We start from the raw sequence: 20,550 nt of genomic DNA on the forward strand, positions 1-20,550 counted from the left end.
GCTGAGAAAAAAGTAAGGTTAAAGTTACCAGAATATTGTGAAATTTACCGTGTTTCTGGTTCCATGGTAATACCAAAAAGTTCGGTAATTTTTACCGAAGCGCGTTGGGAATGATTTTGGTAAAATTAAGAATAAGAAATGGTTATACAATATGGAATATAATTTGGTAAATTTTGTAAAATTTGGTAATTTTATCATGATACCTTAGAGCATGAAATAAAAATTATTGATTCAGTTTTATTTACTTTTCTGTTTTGTATTTCTTACTAAATGTGTGGTAATAAGAACAGTAATTTTAAAAACCAGAATTTCCTGTAGACCATTACCATATGAATGGAAAAAATTACCAAATGAATGGTTTAAATATTGTATAGTTTGGTTTTACTACCAGAATTATGTTTTTTTTACCATCAATTTTTTTACCATACAGTGCGGTAATTTTGCCAGAATTGTTCTCCGTGTTTAACTTAAGTTTAACTTAAGTATATGAAAACGCAAATCAAAGAGGCATAACTTGTTTGGGGATCCCATGAAAAACTATTCACTTATTTTGAATCCGAAATATTTGTTTGACGACAATCTAACAGGTTTTGGTATTTTTCGATACAAATTCCTCAATTGATTCATCAGATTCCGAGAGAATTTTAGTTTCTTTCTTGTTTAAATACTGATTTGCGACCCTTAATACGAATAGCGATTTTTTACTTCCATAACAGCAAGGATATTACAAAGAGATGTGAAAACAAAACACTCTGTACTTTTCATATACTAACCGTTTCTTATAAAACAATCTATAACAAACATTCAGGGAACGCAAGTGGAGGAAACGTAAGGCAATAAACATTCCTCGAAGATTTTCGAACAAAATATTATATAATATTATCTATTATCTTAAACTTTTCAACTTTAACTATTTAAGGAATAAAGTTTCAAATTTTATAGCTATAAATAGATTATAAAGAGTTTAACACTGTGCTATATCGTTTTTCTCAGTAATTCAGAGGTCAATATAACACAGTGATGGTAAATACGAAAACAGTTTATGTGCCTTAAGGGAATATTGAATGATTTTATGTTCTGCGGAGAAGATGGTGATTATAGAACTCTAGTAATGGTGCTACAGAGTAAGATTTTATAAAAAAAATAGCCACCTACACTGTTTTTTTATTTATTATTTCTTGCTCTAAGATCAATAAGTAATCTACCGCAGTACAGTTAAAAACAAACCATGATGACTAACTATATAGAAACTTAATATTCGAAAATAATGGATTTATTTTTTGCTCTCTAATATCTCTGAATTATCACTTTTAGGTTAACTTTTGACATTTATAGGAAACGCATCTTAATATATAGTACACATTTTGTGACTTGTTTTATTTAAATATAATGTTTACTTCAAAGCGCAAATAATATATTCAAAAATCCAGTTATCAATAACCTTGACAATTAAGTTTGAGTTTAGAAATCGAACAATACCAAAATCTTCTTTTGAGTAATGTGTTTTTTTTTAATATGGGGTGTTCCGTAATAACCACTCTTAATGGATATTTTAGAAACCTTGTCTAACATGAAATTAAGAAAAATATTGTATGCATTTGGAGTTAAAACTTAGTATTTAATTGAACCACTGTAAAGCGAACTATTCGCGATTCCTACAGTGCGTATTTTTTTTTAAACTTTATTTTTGACAAATATTCTAAAATTATATATTAAGGCTGTCTATTTCACTACACTTTGCATGTACGGGCATCATAAAATATAAAACGTTAATTTAATCAAAGATTAGATTATTAAGTATCGATTTTGAGCAACATTAATGCTATTAAACATTTATGATTCACGAATGTGTGAGAATGCTTTAAATTTGTCACACCGAGTCTTACTTCCAAAGCTTCCACTCTAATATTGGAGCTCTTTTAAGAATCACGTGGTTAAATTTAAAAAAAATAATAACAGATGTACTGTTATTATAAAAAAATAACAATCTAAAGCACACCGCAAGTAAGGTGTCGGACTTTTATAAGTTTACCATCAAGACTAGAATGTATGACTTTTCAAGAAAACGACCACAAAAAGGAATACTCATGACAACGAAAATTGTAGCAATCTAGCAGATTGCTTTTAAAGCCATTTATTTTTTTTCTGGAAGCATGGGAGTTATACCATAATCACTGATAAGTAAGCTTGAAAATTGCATGAGAATTTTTGGCTGGCTCTTATTCTCTGTACCATCGAAATACTCTTGTTTATAGACTAAGCACTCAAGCATGGACATGCAAAGTGATTTGATCATTATTGCTCTTTTTTAAATTCATTTATCCAAATGAAGCTTTGTGCTACAAATTGAGAAAGCGAAATAATATGAATGAAGCAAAAATAAAGGAACAGAGGGAAACAAGATAACAAGACTTTCTAGACAAACAAGAATTTTAGGCAGTGTCTAAACTCTAAGTGTGTTCAGTGTTTAGACACTGAGGAAGGTCCTTATTTATGGAATATAAACTATAGCTTGTTCATTTGTGTTCCTTTATTTGTGCTTTATTCCTTCATTTGTGCTTGTTTGTTTCATTAAAATTGATTTACAATTGAAAGTTTTATTTGAAAAGTTTTATTTGAATTTCATCCTTGTTCATTTATAGCTGCAAAGCCATAAAGTTCAGCCAATGTTTAGTTTTTCCTTTCTAGTTGTAATTGTAATGTAAACTAGAAAGCAGAAATAAAACAAGCTGGGGGAGTACTAGTTTTTAAAAGAAAGTAGCAAAAAAGAGGTAACTCCATTTTTTTTGAATAAGCGGAGCTAGTCCACTATTCAATAAAGGTCTTCATTTAATGCCTGAGGAATTGGAAGTAATCTTCCAAAATAGCATAAGGTGCACATTTGTTGAGTTTTCTAGCAATTAATCTATTTGCTATTCTGGGATCACACTTTTAACTGTTTTAAACCCTATTTGTGAACTACATTGCACCTTAATGAATTTAAAATGTAGTTTAAACTAAATTTTGATACCTATTTGGGACTTAACTTATCATCTAAATTTTAAACAACACCGACGTAAGTCTTTAAATTAATTTTTTTGTCTGTAACGAAATGAAGTGACGTTTACATCCTGGTTTAATGCATATTTGTAAATGCTTTAGAAGAACGTTTAACGTTAACATTTAAAAAAATAAAAATGATACGAACCTGACAAACCTATGTGCACTCTTTCTTACAGAGAGCTTGGCACCTTTCAGAAACAAAGTGTCAAAGTAAAACATAAAATAATGAGATTTTCTGAAGGAAACACAACTTCGTCTTTTTAAAAGAAAATAGAAAAAAAAATCTGATGAAAGATCAGAATATTTCAATTTTTTATTTGGTTCTAACAATACGCAGCAGCATTCCCATTTTTCAACTTTCAATTTTTATTTTTTCTTTAATTATAATGTTTATTTTTTAAAAATAAGAAATATACAGTATTTCATATATCACTGTTTGACGTTACTTATGTTTAATCAACTAAATGGCGCGATTGTTCATAATACTAAATATTTTTTTTAAAATAAAACTTGAATGTAAAAAATAAGGGAATTATGAACCTTATTCCGTTTTTTTATAGTTTACATAAAAATTCATTTTCGGTATTTGTTCATTAATGGAAAAAAAAATTACTTAAATGAGTATTGACAAAAGCCGATAAAATTTTTAGTTTAATAAATGACTCTCAGTTGCGGTTTATTCTTAACATGTAAGTCCACTTTACGAACCATGAAATCTTATCTGGCGACACTCTTACTTTGATCTATTACGGCTATAATTCCCAGTTATTCCGATAAAAGTGGATTTTCCAATATTTTTCGCTAGAAATGATGCGTTCCATTAACGTCCAATATATTACTGAAGGATTAATTCATAGTGTATTGGTTAGATATCGATCCAGATACCTGGTGTACTATACCCTCGCCCCTAAAGTTTGTGCAAAAGGTTACTCTCGTTTCTGTGAACTTACTAAGGGTGCAGTGGAGTGTGTGGTCGGGGTGTAGAGAAGCAATTTCGTCTGCAGTTAGTGAGGTAAACAGGGAAGGCTTGGAAGTGGCGCCAACTACTTGGAAGCAACGGCGCATTCAGACGTGAAACGATCCTAGACGAATGAAGTGGACGTCTTATTCGCTTCTTTTTCTTTCTTTTGCCACCTAGCCCCCTCTACCTGCACCGGCTGCACCAGTAGTAAGAAACAATTTACGATACTCTCCATCATTAGAACGAGTCCAGAGACCGGACGGCAAACAAAATTGCTTCACACAAACCCAAAAGATACTCTACCTATGATAATTCGAAGTCTAAGAAAAACGTTAAATTTTTTTTAACCAAAAGGAGGAAAAAACTGAAAGTCGATCTTCTGGATAAAAATCTTACCCTTTATTTTCCGAAAAGAAAACTCGATTGACCTTAAAGAAACTAAATATCGTAAGAAGGGAAGTTTTTTCGATTGCCGACCCAAGAATTCCGCTTCAATAAAGGCAGAAAACTTTGTGATTGGAAACACTCAAATTTTAAAAGAGATTTTAAGTCAATTTTCAAACGAAAGTAGGTTTTATAAGGGGAAAAGATTATTTATTATTAGATTTTCGACACTGTATTACATAAAACAAAGTTTTTTCAGATAGAAGTATTAACTTCTCAGATGCTTTCAAATAAAATTTGTAGCAGATTTTTGTTACCATTGCGAGGGCAAAGAAATATTTTCTTTTTTATTTTAAATTTGCTAAATAAAAGAAATATTTTTCTTTTCATGTGGTCAAACTCTCAGATGCAATTGCATATGAGAGTCAGTATTGAACATAGATTGTATATAGGTTGTTTCTAAGTGATGAGTGAATCTTTATTTAAAAAGGAGAATGAAATTCTCTTTAAACTTGATGCATCATTTAGCTATTAGTTAGGTGTTAATGGTCCTTTTCACTACATGCACTATGGAACCTAATTATGTTCTCCCGACTCTCGTAAATAAAGTAAATAGCCTGAAGACACTGGATTTGATTGAATGTAAAGTTTAAAAACAAAGGAGTTGGGTACTACTATACTGCTTAAACTCAATGTAAATTATACACATTTTTCATTATGATATTAAATTATTTCAAAACCTATATCTGATGAAAAAGCGAAATAGAGAAAAATGACCAAAAAGGAAGCAAAAAAAGTAAGAAAATTGTCTTAAATAGTTGGGGGATTTATTTAGAGAAAGCAAAACATAGATCACTGATCATATTATGAAATTTTAAATTTTACTGAACTATCTACAGAATTGATTTATGAAATATTGGTTCTGATAGGCGGTTTTGACCTTTAAGATGTGTGATTACAGAAAATTTTTATAACCACTTTAATATAATATATATATATATATATGTATAGTTGTGATAATGAGTTTTGTGTTTGTTTTGCACTACATTTGTTTTTATCTTTTTCGATTGAACTTCTTGTTAATTAATTTTTTCCTTTTTTGAAAACTTTGAATTGTTAATGAATGACTATTTTGTTTTTTATTGTTGANGTTTTGTGTTTGTTTTGCACTACATTTGCTCTTATCTTTTTCGATTGAACTTCTTGTTAATTAATTTTTTCCTTTTTTGAAAACTTTGAATTGTTAATGAATGACTATTTTGTTTTTTATTGTTGACATTAGTTTTTGCTCAAAGTTGGTTCCTTTTATAAAATATTTAAGACAAACTTGAAAAGTGACTAAGTTTTGTAGTGTGGTTTGGACTAATAAAATTATCCCGTACACCCTCTAAGGGTGGGTCGTCATGGGCACAATTCGCCGCTGTGACAATTCTTCGTGGACACAACTCGTCACAATGTACAATTCGTCCTGGGCACAATTCGTCAAAGGCGCAACTCGTAGTGAGCACAATTTCTAGCGGTTCCGATGAAATATATCTTAATCCAGAAATTATGAAAATAAAAAGGGTATTTCTTGGGAAAAATAAGTATCAAAATTGTTCTTTTGACAGAAAGCTTTGTTATGTCATTGTAAGCGATTCCTGAAAACTTTCCTCTGTACGCTTTTCCCTTTTTTGAGGAAAATTCGGGTGAGTTGAGGGAAAAAATTTAATTTTTTCCAAACAGGCAAGTGAGACATTTTTTCCGATGTACTTGTTTTTTAATATTTCTTTTTATGCTGAATTGTGTAAAACCAATCTTGAGATGATCGGAATAACACTTTAAAAGTTTTATGCACAAAAAAAAAAATGTATTTGTACCAATTTTGCAACTGACATCGCTATTTAAAAAAAAATAAGGCACTGTTTCCTATGTAGTTTTTTGCTTTGAATCGAAAGAGATTATACAACAGTCATTAAAATGAATAGTTTAAAAGTTGAAAGCACTTTATTTATAAAAAACACTTCGACTGACATATACTTAAGTACAACTTTCACACTACTATCAAGTGGCTATCTGAACATGTAAGGTATGTTAAATTGAATGAGTTAAAATTCAAGTCGATAGCTTCGAAATTAAGACAAATTTATTCATAATAAGTAAAATTTAAAAAAAATAGTATTCTTTATAAAAATAACTATTGTAACATTTAAATTATTAGTCCTCTTGATATTTTTTTCATTCGATTAAGCAAAAAATGCATAGCAAACAATACCTCACTTGTCTGTATAGTAACGTGAGATGCGTATTTAAGTGCAAGTACAGGATAGTACTTTTTGTACAAATATCCTTATAACTTTTTAACTATTTATTTTATTAATTCCTGTTTAATCTCATCGATTCAGCATAAAAAATTACATCGGAAATTGTATCTTTTTTGATCAGATTACTCCGACATAGTATTGTAAAAAGCGTACATAAGTACATATCCAAAGAAGTACCTTTTATACACGAAAACTCTTTTAAATGTTGCATTTTTTGTACTATTGATTGTGTATAGACTCATTCGAATCAGGGTGAAAAAATAAATAAAAAACAATATCTCACTTGCTTAGATAGCAATGTCGGTTGTGTAAATATGTAGTACAAATTCGTACTTTTTCTACATAATACTTTTACACTTTTTAAATTAATCGTCAGGTAAAATAAAGATTGGTATCTTTCAATTAAGTATAAAAAAAAAATGGATCTGAGAATTTTAAAGAGAAAAATTTGATTCTCCCCCTCAAATCATCCCAATTTTCCTGGAAAAAGGGAGAAGCGTGCAGAGGAAAGTAGGGGAATTTTCATGTATCATTTATGAGAGCATAACAAAGCTTTCTATGAAAAAACATCTTGGGTATTAATCTTTTCAAAGAAAAAACCAAAATTTACTAGACTATCTATTTCCGAAGAAAAAACTTTTGCATTGTTTACAAAAGGTAAGTGAGTATTTAATTTGTTCGCGTTTAAATATTACGAAAGCACGTAAGGGAGGAGGGTTTTGTGATTTGCTTATTGTTACTTACAAGAAGGTGGATAGGTATGATCAATGCTTGCAAAAGTCACTAAAATCATTTTTTAAAATTTTTTTTTGATCAAATGCAATATTTCCAAAAAAAAAATCTAGAAATATATTATAGTTTCAAAATTACATATTTGTTATTAAAGTTAAATTTGGGTAGAGAAAAAGTTTTATAAGTTTCAGAGGTCAAGAAATTTGACTACCGATGGAAAACACCAAAATCTCTTAAAGCATATTCTACTCTAAAATTTATAAAATATTTTCATACTTAATTTTAGTTTCATGCGAAGTTACATTATTTATTAAAATTTATTTCTGAAATTAGATTAAAATAGAAAAAGTCAAAATAGTAGGAAGAAAGAAACAAGGAAAGAGTATTGGGAATTCCTTACGTATGTATTCGAAGGGGGGTTTACAGTTCGAAGTTGCATAGCAATGTAATATTTGAATGACCTCTTTTTGGATATCGCTTTAGTTTAAAAATAAAACCCTTTTCAGATTTATAACTAGATACTTTTACTTAAATTGTCAACATGCCGTAGTAGTTATCATTTCTCATTGCATTAAAAAAAATGGCGAAAATTATCGTAATTCATCTACTACTATTTTATTTTTCTGCTACTAATTTATCTTTATTTTATTACTATTTTACTAAGCTGCGACTGCTGGTAATTTAATGAATATTGTAAATTAGTTTATGAATGATAGTAAAACGTTGCGTGAAATTTTAAAATAAACACAAAGTGTTAAATTCTTAATGTTTGAATGTTAATGTTGTTAATGTTCTTAAATTCTTATGTCTTCAAGCAACGCCAAGCGGGTAAATAATAATATTTTCTCCCCACAAATTATGAAAAATTTTAGTTTGAAGGTGGTAAAAATTTCAAACTTCATTGGCAATATGTAAAATTTTTGCATGGCATTTTTACAAAAAGATTTGAATAAAGAAAGAATAACTTTGAATTGTTTCAAGTTACAGATTACTATTAAACAAATGATTTTTTAATGCTCTGTACTAATATTTTTTGATTTCCTGAAATAGTTCTCGAGATATAGTGATATACTCGTATGCAAAAAGCAAAATCAACACAAGGCTCGAGTGTTTTCCTAGTTAAACTATTTGGAACAGAATTTTGTGGCTACACTTTATAATTTGAGTAAGAAATATTAATCAGTCTTAAAAAAGTAGAAGTGTTTCTCAAGAGAAAGTACAGTAAAAGTCCATTATTACGAGCTTCTTTTTCTTCTATTATGGATAACTACTTAGATTGAAATCAATGTCTAAAGTAGACATTTTTTTGCCAACAGATTGTAAACTAGACTGAATTACGCAGCTCTATACTTTATAAAAGACAGAAATTTCTAGAGCAGAAATGCTTGAACAAGTTTCCAAATAGTAACAAGTTTTTGTAAGAATAAAATTAAATAAAGTGCAATAACTTTTGATGTTATTGATAATTTTTTTTCCAATGCCCACCCAGATATTGACTTCGAAATGACAAATTACTCTGATTTGACAAATTATGAGAAATTTCAGTTTGATTGTGGTAAAAATTTCAAACGTTCGTGGCAATAAGTAAATTTTTTTTTTATGAAATTTTTTAAAAAAAGGATTTTAATAAGGAATGAATTATTTTGAATTGTTTCAAGTCAAAGATTACTTTTAAACAAATGATTTTTTTTTCAATTCTGCTCTAATATCTTTTGATTTTCTAAAATAGTTCTAGAGATATAGTGATATACTCGTATGCAAAAAGTAAAGTCAACACAAAACGGCTCGAGTATTTTCCTAGTTAAACTATTTAGAACAGATTTTTGTGGCTACTCCTTAAAATTTGAGGGAAAAATATTAATCAATTTTACAAAAATTTAAGTATTTCTCAAGAGAAAGTACAATAAAAGTCCGTTATAATGATCCTCTTTTTATTCTACTATGGATAACTATTTAAATTTAAAATTCATGCCCAGAATAGACTTTTTTTTGCCTACAGATTTTAAACTGCATTAAGTAGCTATGTGCTTTATAAAAGACAGAAATTTCTAGAGCAGAAATGCTTCAACATTAAATTTCAAAATCGTTGCAAGTATTTTTTTTTTAAAAATGAAATAAAGTGCAATACCGTTTGATGTTATTGATAATTGTTCTTCCAATGCCTACCCGAATATTGACCGTCACTAGGGTACCAGATGGGCAGATTTGTTGGTCATCCTCTCAGGGGCACCATTCCAGATGCACAGTAAGAAGGACAAATAGTTAAGAGAAGGCAAAAAAACTCCATGCCTTATCTGGGATTAGAACCCGAGATCTTTTTGACTTGAGATCATCTCCCTGACCACCGTACGTCCTGACGGTACGTTATTGATAATAATGGATGTTAATTTCAATAGTAAATTGTAATTTAGGGAAATAAGGGAGCATGGTAGATATGTGGTCAGCAAAATGTGCATTCTTTTGAAATGCACGGCAGGAATTTTAATAATGAATAATAATAATTAGTTTTTTTTCCTTTTATTGGGAAGAAAATAACTTACAAGCAAGTCACACACGCAGAGCTAGATTAAAATAATAGGCAAAAATTATAATAAAGAAATTATGTTTATATTTCGCTTTTTTGCATTGATACCAGAAATTAATAAAAATGTTTTCCATTTAAATCTTTTTATATAATGTTGCTGACTTACGCAGAAAAATGCCTTTTCCTAGTAACAACTCAATTGTAAAAGTAGAAGGCTGTTAATTTTAATTCGTTATCAGGCCCCACGCTAAGGGCTTCAAGTTATTAGTCAGTAAATTAACCAAATATCAAAAGTATTAGCCGAATTTCAAAAGTCTTAGCTAAAGTCAAATCTAAACAATTTTCTATGATTGGTTTTTTTCTCATAGAAGGCTTCAAAAGAAAATACAAATGTACTATAAATTGAATTATTTTAAAAATTGTAAATTCAAATCAAGAGTAATTTCGTAGTAGGGGAGGAGTAAGTGAGGAATGAATGGGAGAGAGGATAAAAAATGTAGATTCTGTTTTATTGTCATTTGGGAAAACAGATAGGAATAGGTTGGTGCTAATTTTTGATGACTTCTTAGACTAGAGCAGTAATATAAGAATGAACCCGAATTAACATTATGCTATTGTCAAGAGAAAACATATTTTCTGCAAAAATAGATGATAATATGCATCTTGCTATTACTTTATCTCTATTATTGACACTAACTGTAGAGAAAAATTTTGTCACGCTATATCACGCTGATCAGGCAATTAACGTTGTTGATCTGCATTTCACGGTAGTTTTTTTCATGCTTACATAATCTCTCTTGTTCCTTACAATATTTGAACTTAATATAATTCTAATTGGTTATGGGACGTATCTAACGGAAAGGACTGTAACCGAATAAAAAATACAGGGTTTGTTCAAAAAAGTTAATTTTGACTTTTTTTCCCCCAGAGCGAGGCGAAAATATATTCCTATTTTCGGTAGAAAAAAAAATCACTCACCAATAATTTGGCCAAAACACATTTTTTTTCGTCGAATTTGTGATTGTATCGCAATTGGTGAGGTGGCAAATGAAGCGCAGGCCCTGGTTGCAAACTTACATTATTTTTCAATGATTTAATAATTTGTTAGGATTTTGTCGGGGATTTGGATATTTGTCATACTAGCGGATTTATTGTAATATACCATACTCGTTATATCGAGCTTTACTGTATGTTTTTATGTAATTTTATAATTTATCTATCACCTGCAGCTTTTAATTAGCTCAGTGCTACTCGAATCATTGAAATAGCACCGTAGTGCATAAAAATCCGATTTTTAGATTAAAAAAAACTATTTAGAATATTCTGTTTTATATTTTGTCTTATAAACTTTTTGTTTAAAACTTTTACTGGTCTTCTATCCTAAGGAGAAAAAAAAATTTTTTCGTGATGAAGCACCCATAATGTCTGTTTCATAAGTCTTTAATTTTTGCTACACAACTAATATTTTAATTCAAATTATAAAGCTACGAAAACTATAGTTAAATGAAGGAAAAAATATTAATTACTAAAAATATGTTTTAGAAAATTAATTGTCTTGAAAAATTAAATTTAGATAATTTACAACCAATATATATCTTTTTCACGAAATTACACTGGATGCTAAGGATTACCCACAACAATAATTTTTAATTTAATGTCTAACGCAAGCATTGCTCAGATCCCTCCTCCTTGTCATAAATAACAATAAACAAATCAGAGAACCTCCCTCCTTCATGTGCCTTCTTAACTTTTGAACTCCCATAAATGAAACATTTAGTTTGCTTTTGTAGACAATGAAAGTCTTACCTTTGTAAGTAAATAGATGCATTGCATCGGAACTGCAAAAAAATTGTTCTCGCAACGAATTGTCACTACGACGAGTTGTGACAGGGACGAATTGTGCTCCAGACGAATTTTGATCACGACGAATTGAGCTCGTGACAAGTTGTGTCTGAGATGAATTGGGAATGTGACGAATTGTACCCAACGCGAATCGTACTTGCGATGAATTATGCCTACGGCTAATTGTCATCGCAATGAATTGCGACTACGACGAATTTTTTTCACCATGAATCGCCACCGGGACAAACTGTGCCCACAACGAATTGTTATTGCAACGAATTGTGCCTACAATGAATTGTTGACCTGGCGAGTTATACCCACGGTGAATTGTCACCTTGACGGATTGTTCTCACGACGAATCGTCACCATGAAAAATTATGCACAAGACGAATTATTACCGTAATGAATCATATCGCCCCCGACGAATCGTGTGCGACGAATTGACTCGAAACGATGAGAGCCAAAGTTCACTTTTATCTAAATTTATTTTTAAAAATTTATTTTGATCTAAACAACAATGCTATAAAATGTTTCAGGAAAATAATGTTGCAATAACTTATAGACTTACATGCAATAACTAAATAACCTTATAGGAGTTCTTCCTCTTTATTTCAATTAGTAAACCATTGCAAAATCGTTGCCATTTCAAATAAAATGACAACTTTGTAATTTTCATTACAATATTAATGTATATTAAAATAATTGTTTACATTTTTTCTATTACTGGTATATCAAGTATTCACGTAAGTTACAATAACGAGATTAAATGAGCTTTTTACTTCTAAATGCTTAAGCACCGCAACTGAACATCCTCTAAGTAACGAACATGATCCCTGTAACTATTATTTTTTCAATGGTTTTATTACGTTTAAAAACAATTGGGGACATAATATTTTAAGCAAAGCAACTCAAACAAGTTATTCAGAGCTTCATATCCATATTCAAGTCATAACTCCAAAAATAACCTATAACGTAAGAACATAATTTATGAGAAAGAATATTTTTAGACAAAACCACGCTTACTATATTGATTCTGAAATCACCCAACATTTATATTCATTAAATTCACCAGCCATAATCGTTCGATAAATGTAGTAGATTTGTTTTATTATAGTGACCTTATTCACTTCATCGTAACTTTAGATGTTCGTGAACTTTCTTCTACTCCTATATTTTTAGAATACGAAAAAAATAATTTATTATCATTTATAAAATACATTTTTTATGGAAGAAAATGCAATTGTTCTAATATGTCTAAAAAATATAGATTAGAAATTTTTTGTTTTTATAACCGCAAATGGGAGTCGTTTTCTAAAGTTTTCTATGATTCATGCTCAAAATGGTTTTCAGATTTTCAAATTTGAAGCATAATAATAAGAAAAAAATATGTGCCTGAGCTTAAATTGGTATAGATATAGCTAGTGTGTACCTAGCATAACAGCATAGCTAAAGTCTTAATTTCCAATGAAATGGCAGTTGTTAGAATGCCAATAACTATTTATATTCAACTTTACGCTAAAAGATTTTATCTAAATTTTAGCAAAATGATTTTATCCATTTTTATTCAAAAGAACATTATCCAACTCTGCATCAATAATTGTATGCAACTTAATCCGAAAGGACCTAACCGGTTTCATTCAAAAAGATTCCAACCAACCTTGTCAAAAAAGATTATTTCCTTCTTTAACTAAAATGAGTTTATCCAACTGCACGTAAAAGAATTGTATCTGACTTGATACAAAAGGAACTAACCAGTTTCATCAAAAAAGAATTCAACCAATTTAATCAAAAAAGATTATATCTATTTTTACCCAAAAGGATTTTTATAACTCTTTATTCAAACGGATTTTATCCAGCTTAATCTTAAAGCTTTTTTATCTAAATTTATCAAATTTTAATATTTTTTTGAATACGCAATTCGATTAAGTCCGTGCAGAGTTCGTACACACACGAGAATTGAAAGAGGTATTAAAAGTACAAAAAATCTCATTGATATGCATAAAAATGCTTAAACGCACATCAATTACAGGGTCTGGTTAATTGAATGCGATTCTGTATGATTTAAAACAACATATAATAACAAGTTAATATAACTTGCAACTTTTAAGCGTTCTTATTACTATGGTAAGGGATATTTAATGATATTTTTATCTGAATTATAGCGTCTATATATTTTTCATACAATACAATGCTTCAAGACTAAGCGATAAAATTTGAAAAACTTAAGTATCGCTAGAAAAAGCAACTCATACCATTTCGTCAGATGTGAAAAGAAAGATTAGTAGTAGAGATTTCATTTATAATGTTTAATCAAGTTGATTTTGATTGTAAATAATTTTTATTTCATTTTTATTGCAGGTGCAATAAAAATCAAGGAAATTGTAAAACATATTGGAAAAAAATTTTTTAAATTTAATTAGGAAGTTTAGCTTGGGTATTTATGTATGAGAAGAATTATATGAATAGTAAAAGCAAAATGTGTGAAAAAAACCCATTTTTAAAAAAATTTTGTTTATGATAAAAGGTAAGTGAATCAAAATCATAAATGGTAAAATGGCATACAGATATTTTGATATCTTGTAAATTTCAACTAATACTAGTACTAAAAAATAATAAAAGAAAGAGGGAATTAAGTCTCCCACTTTGCTTTCATATAATTTATAAATGTAACATTTTAATAATGAGTTTCTCTTAAATTTTTTTTGTTGTTGTTGCTGGAAATCAGATTTAATTCCAAGTTTGAAATCAAATGTATAATTTGATTGATTGGAATTTAACAAATTGTAACAAACCTAAACTATTCTGGTAGCTATGCCTGACATAAGAAGCGTTCTATATCAGATATAGTTTTCAGTTCGACGATTAAACATCCAAGTAAATAGAAAAAAAAAATAAAAAAAAAAATATAGAAAAAAACATTGAAAGGAAGTATTCAAAACAGCATAGTCTGTTTTTATCAAACTTTATCCAAAACAGTTTTATCTAGTTCTATCCAACTTTATCCAAAAAGTCAACATCAAACTTTTTTAATTCAATTTTATCTTAAAGGATAAAAGTTGCATTAAACTCTTTTGGGCTGAGGCGGAATAGGGTAACCAGCATAATAAATAAAAAGAGATTAAGATTGATAAATTTCCTTATAGCAAAGTCAAAATTTTTTCAAAGATTTTCTATAATTTGAAATTGCGTGTTTTATTATATTTTGAAATGAAATAAGATTAATTTCTTAAAAGAAAAAAATCTTTTCCAGTCGTTAAAACTTGTTATTGTTACGAATAATTCAAATATACCAGTGCGCTTACAGAAATTCACATAAATTTCAATTAATATATGTAATTATTTAGCACTCCTAAATATATTCATTCGAAGCCATATAATATTAAAATTATTTACTTTTAAATATCTCCCAAATTGTTTTTCAAATTTCCTTCTGGTACCTTTCTTTCCAAGAAAAATAACATTTTGCAAAAGAATTTAGTTCCGTCATTTACTTTTACTCAATCTCATATCCATTTTACTTCTTCTTTAGAAAAAAAAAAAACTCTTAAATCATTCATTATGATAAAAGTACGATGATCTAGGTCACTTTAGTTCCAGAGGAGTAAACAAAAAGGAAGTGGCCAATAAATGGTAGAGAAAATGTTGCTGTTCATCAGGCTGAGTAAGAAAGGGGGGAATAGTTTTGGTCTCAGCTGCAAGAAGTTCCAAGGGGGGATTACTGCCCTATGGTGCACTTCGTCACCTTGACAGCAGATTATTGGCGAAACGGCCAGCAGCCGCTCTCAGGCAATGGCGACACTTTATTCCCTAGTCGTTAAATGTAGTTGGCCCGACGGACAGCAGGTAGCACCTACACGACAACTGATAACAAATTCTGCGAGGAGTATCCTGTTGCCTACCTTTTCATTCTCCTAGCGACATTGCCTCGTTTGTCAGCATAACTGTTCTTAATGGAGACTCCCAACCGTTTGTCGAGCGTTAAGCAAGTGTCAAGAGCTACTTTATCCAGAGTATATATCCGCCAAATGGGTATTCTCGGTCCCATTTCTTTTCTCTTCATCACAAAGAATCCATCCATTCAAAGAAACATTTAAGATGACTTCTGACTCGAAATTCAGAAAAGAACATTTTAGATTGCCCACTCTTTACAAGGCACTGATATCCTATTTGTGTTTCGATGAGTAGAAATGGTTTCAAAAGACCGGAGTCATACATTTCTTCAACGTTTTTATTTATCTTTGCAATGTTTCTATTCGACATAAAAACGTTATTCATTATACATCAAAACTTAATTTATGATTCAGTTGAAGAACTTTAGGCTGAATTTTCCATGCAAAGAGATGTTCAAAATTTCTGTTTAAAAATATATGCTTCATTTTTCCTTTTCTTTTAAATGGCTTTGTTCTTTAACGTGTCTCGTGTTCCAATGTATCAAAGATGATTTTAGGAAACTGATGGCTCATATTTAATCATTAGACGCGAATGAGACACCGGTATCCTTTTTAATTACAAGCAAAAATATATTTTTTTATTTTTTAATTATCAAAAACATTCTATCGGAATTATATTTGTACTAAAATATAAAATCCAAAGAACAATGGTTTGAAATTTTGTTTTTTATTCCTATTCAAATATTCTTCATAAATTGATTTTGTAAATTAAGGAAATTTCAATGCTGAATAACTATTTTATTTTAATTCGAAACAAATGTAAATAAGTGCAAATTTGAAAAAATTATTGCTTGGAAGTGAGCAGTGTTAGGAAGATTTTACCTTTAATACAGAAAAGACACCGGTGATTCATGCTGTTTTCCTTTGCCACCATTATTAAAATGTAAAATATTATATTTTCTCACTTTTTCTGATCTACATTAATATAAAATAATGAGTAAAGTAAGATCAATATGTTTAAATAAATTCTGCGTCAAAGGATTTCTGCCAAAAAAGTTTTAAGTTGGATGGTAAAAAAATTTTCATAATTTTTAACATCATTATTTTATGTGACAAACAATAAAATATGAAGAAAACACAATATATGAATTTAAAATGCAACTTTTTGAAAATTAATTAAATAGAAATTATTTAATGGATAACTTTCAAATTTATCTTTTGTCAATTTGTGTTACAGAGTTTAAATGTCTCTGAAAATTTGTATACTTCACAATTGAAAATTTTTTTTTTTACAAATCTTAAATTAGCTAACAAAAAATAATAAATAAATACAGATAAAAATCATATTTTTGCGTAGAATTATCTATGAAAAAACAGCATTCATAATTGTATGCAAAAAGTTTTCAATTTCGCAATTGTATGCATATTTAATAATTCTATGCGAAAAGTTTAATATACGCCAGCGTATGCACTGTAAAGAATTTCAATTACGGCATAAAGTATCAGAACTTTGTGTGCTGTGCATCATCCGTAAAAACCATTTCAACGACAATTTCATTTTTGTCGTAAAATATTATTCCATACATTTTACAGTAATATTTACTTAATTAGAGTAATCCAGTGATTTCACGGTAATTATTACTGAAAACATTTCGGTATATCAGATTTTTTGCTCCGTAATATGTTCTAGTAAAAATGGATTTCACGATTAAAAGTACAGGCACAATGATTGCCTGCACTGTAACTTGATTCGGGATATTTACAGAGTAGTTAAGTGAAAAGCAATTTGATATATAAACGTTTGTAAGTGAAAATTAATTCTACAACAAGCACACAAAGTTGAAAAACATGAAACTTTCAAAAAGTGTCCACACTTTTGGCCACCACTGTATATATATCATTTCGAACTTATATTTATTTTTGAAAAAGTTGCCACTGAATATAGCTATGTACAATGAAGATCTCTAAATTTAGTTTATGTATTTTAATTTAGTGCGTTATTAAATATAAACATATATTTTTTAATGAAGCGGTTCATATAATTTCGTATTGGTTTAAAAATTAAACATTTTTACTCTAATATCTAATTAAAATTGATTTGTAGAATAGTTTAAATATTTTTAAAAGTTTTTCAGTTTAAATTGTAATTCTGTTCATGTTTTATGCAAACAAATATGCTTCAGACCTTATAAACATGGTTTCCGCTACAGTGCAGCAAAATAGAGCACGTGCAATCATGGATTTTTAATCACTTGTTAAATTCTGAAACATTTTTGCTAGCAAACTTGGATAAAATGTAAGCCAAAATTTGCATGATTTGTTTTTGAGAAAGCAGATCACAATAATCTGTTTTCCATCACTAATAATCAAATAGTAAATAACTATTACGTGAAAGTTAAAAACTTACTAAATAATGTTTATAAATTATAGTTCATAGATTTGGTATGTTACATGTAATATTTTAGAAATATTAGTTTTTACAAACATGTTAGTTTTTAAAAACGTGTTAGCTTTTAGAAACACAGAAGACTATATTTACGACTATATTTTATTTATTTTATGTCTATATTTACTTGTTTGTAGTATGAGTTTTAATGACTTATATGTTTTTATATTCATCATGCCATTATTTATTTTTAACGTCAATCATTCCATCTAAAAACGACTTCAAATCTGTAATAGCTGATATAAGTAACTAACTTTTATAGTTAAATAAAGCTAATTTTTTCATACTTTTTCAACATGTATGGATGAGAAAAAAATATATTTATTTTCCAGCGGATCAAGCAGTTAGCGGTGAGTTTTTATATCAGTTTTCTTAGACTAAAGTTAAATGTTTATTTTTAAATATATTACTTTTTAATTTTGAAACAAAAAAATTACAAAAGTTGTGCAATGATTTAAATATCAAGTTTAAAATAAAAATTGTTTAAAGTGTTCTTGCTTTCTTTTTTCAATAACAGATTTCTTCTGTGGCTGTAAGTATTTTTTTTGTAATTAATTTTTAAATTATTGGTCTGTAGTTCAGTAGCATAATTTTGTATTCATAATTTAATTCGTAAATTAACACAATCCTATACAACACACTGCTGTAAAATTCCAATAGTTATATGGATTTGCCAGTTTGTTTTAAAATTAATTCAGGATATATTGCGAGCAAAGTAACATTAACAGTAGCAAACAGACACTGAAAAATATTTGTATATTAATTCCTTTTTAACTTTATATTTATTCTTTTTATTTATTTTTTTATAAAAAAATGAAACTATTTTTCCTTCTAAAATGAACATCAGTGAATATTTTGAAATGCAAAACTGATATTAATGCATAAAAACTGTTAGGAATCATCATTTTAAATGTAAACAAAAAAGTTTTGTAAAAATTAATCTGCTTTTTAAAAATATGAAAATAATTTTTTTTAACAGATTAGGTATTAAGAAATTGACTATATAAATGCATTTCAATAAATTTATGTAATATCCGTAAATTTATATTTTTGAAAGAGACAAACGAATTTTTAAAATTGCTTAACTTTGATTATTTATTTCGAACTTAAGCGACACATATAATAATATATCCATTTAATAATTCAGTATTAATTTTAAACTTCATAAATACTAAATTATTGGTATTTTTTAAGTTGAAACCATTTAAATTGTTTACTGAAAAGACATTTAAGAAAATCACCTTTGTAGATAATAAAAAAAAAAATTGAGTAGATTTAACGTGATTTAATGATTGAGAAAAAAAAATATTTGTACACTAATTGAGTTAATTACTATGTTTGAGTATTATTAGAATTAAACGATTTTGAACTAGTTATTTTAATAGTATGTTTTGATAATGTATATGTATTGTTTTCTATTTTGCTTTCAGTCAATCGAGTGTTCAACAGTAAGTTGGTTACATTTTTAAAAAATCACTTTCTTTTCTGTTTACTAAAAAATATACCAAACATTTTACATTTAAATGAAAATATTAATTACTTTTTAAAGTAAAAAATATATTTGTTATTATTTTCACTGAAATTATTTCTTTATAAAGAAATTCTTCTTACACAATTACAACTTTGATAATAGTAAATGTTTAAAAATTCAAAGCAAAATTGCCATTTATTGCAGAAAAATGCAAATCCCTCCTTGAGATTTTTGCATCCTCTTAGATCATCTCTAGCGTGAGAGCAGAGTGCGGTCTAGCATTGAGGCATACAAGTTCTTTATGGTGTGCAACAGAATCTCACATTTAACAGTTGCTGTTCAAATAATGCTAAATTAACTAAACTNCATTCTATTATATATAAGAACATGAGCACTGTCAAAAGCACATGAAGAAACAGTTCATAATAAGGATATATAATAGCAGTATTCCTTATTATGATCATGACGAACCTAGTGGCATATGACGATATTTCCGGTCATTAGTTCGTATGCAGTTTTAATAATGATGATGTGTCATGAATCCCCAAGAAGTTTGTGTCGCAGCATTTATGAGATCTTCTGCTATAAATAACGTTATTAAACTTGTACATCATCGACAAAAAAATACTAAAATTATGTTTAAAAAAAAATCTATAGCTTAGGGAGAGAAACCAATTGCAGATTTGAAATCAATCAAGAGAAAATATGCAAATCCGTTTAAAATCTCGTACAACAGGGAAATATTTTTTGCCTAATGTTATTAGTTAACAGAATGTAAATAGAACCAAGTAATAATAACAATAATAATGATAATAATAATTATAAAATAAGTCGCAGATGATTAAGTGTATTGTTTCTTTTAATCTTTAAAGTTAATTAAGCAAAAAGATTAATTTTTTCTTTTAATTTCCTCAATTGTCACTTACTTAAAAAAAAAAAAACTTCTGTCCCCTTT

At 28.4% G+C, this 20,550-nt stretch overlaps 1 long non-coding RNA gene across 1 annotated transcript; it reads left to right on the forward strand.

Moving 5' to 3' along the window:
* Positions 1-17,531: 17,531 nt before the first annotated feature.
* LOC139427111 (uncharacterized) lies at positions 17,532-19,677 on the forward strand. The gene is made up of 3 exons (XR_011638256.1): positions 17,532-18,474; positions 18,642-18,656; positions 19,555-19,677. It is a non-coding gene; the product is annotated as an uncharacterized lncRNA (long non-coding RNA).
* Positions 19,678-20,550: the final 873 nt, after the last annotated feature.

Source organism: Parasteatoda tepidariorum, chromosome X1, assembly GCF_043381705.1.
Source record: "Parasteatoda tepidariorum isolate YZ-2023 chromosome X1, CAS_Ptep_4.0, whole genome shotgun sequence".
Taxonomy (NCBI): Eukaryota; Metazoa; Arthropoda; class Arachnida; order Araneae; family Theridiidae; genus Parasteatoda; species Parasteatoda tepidariorum.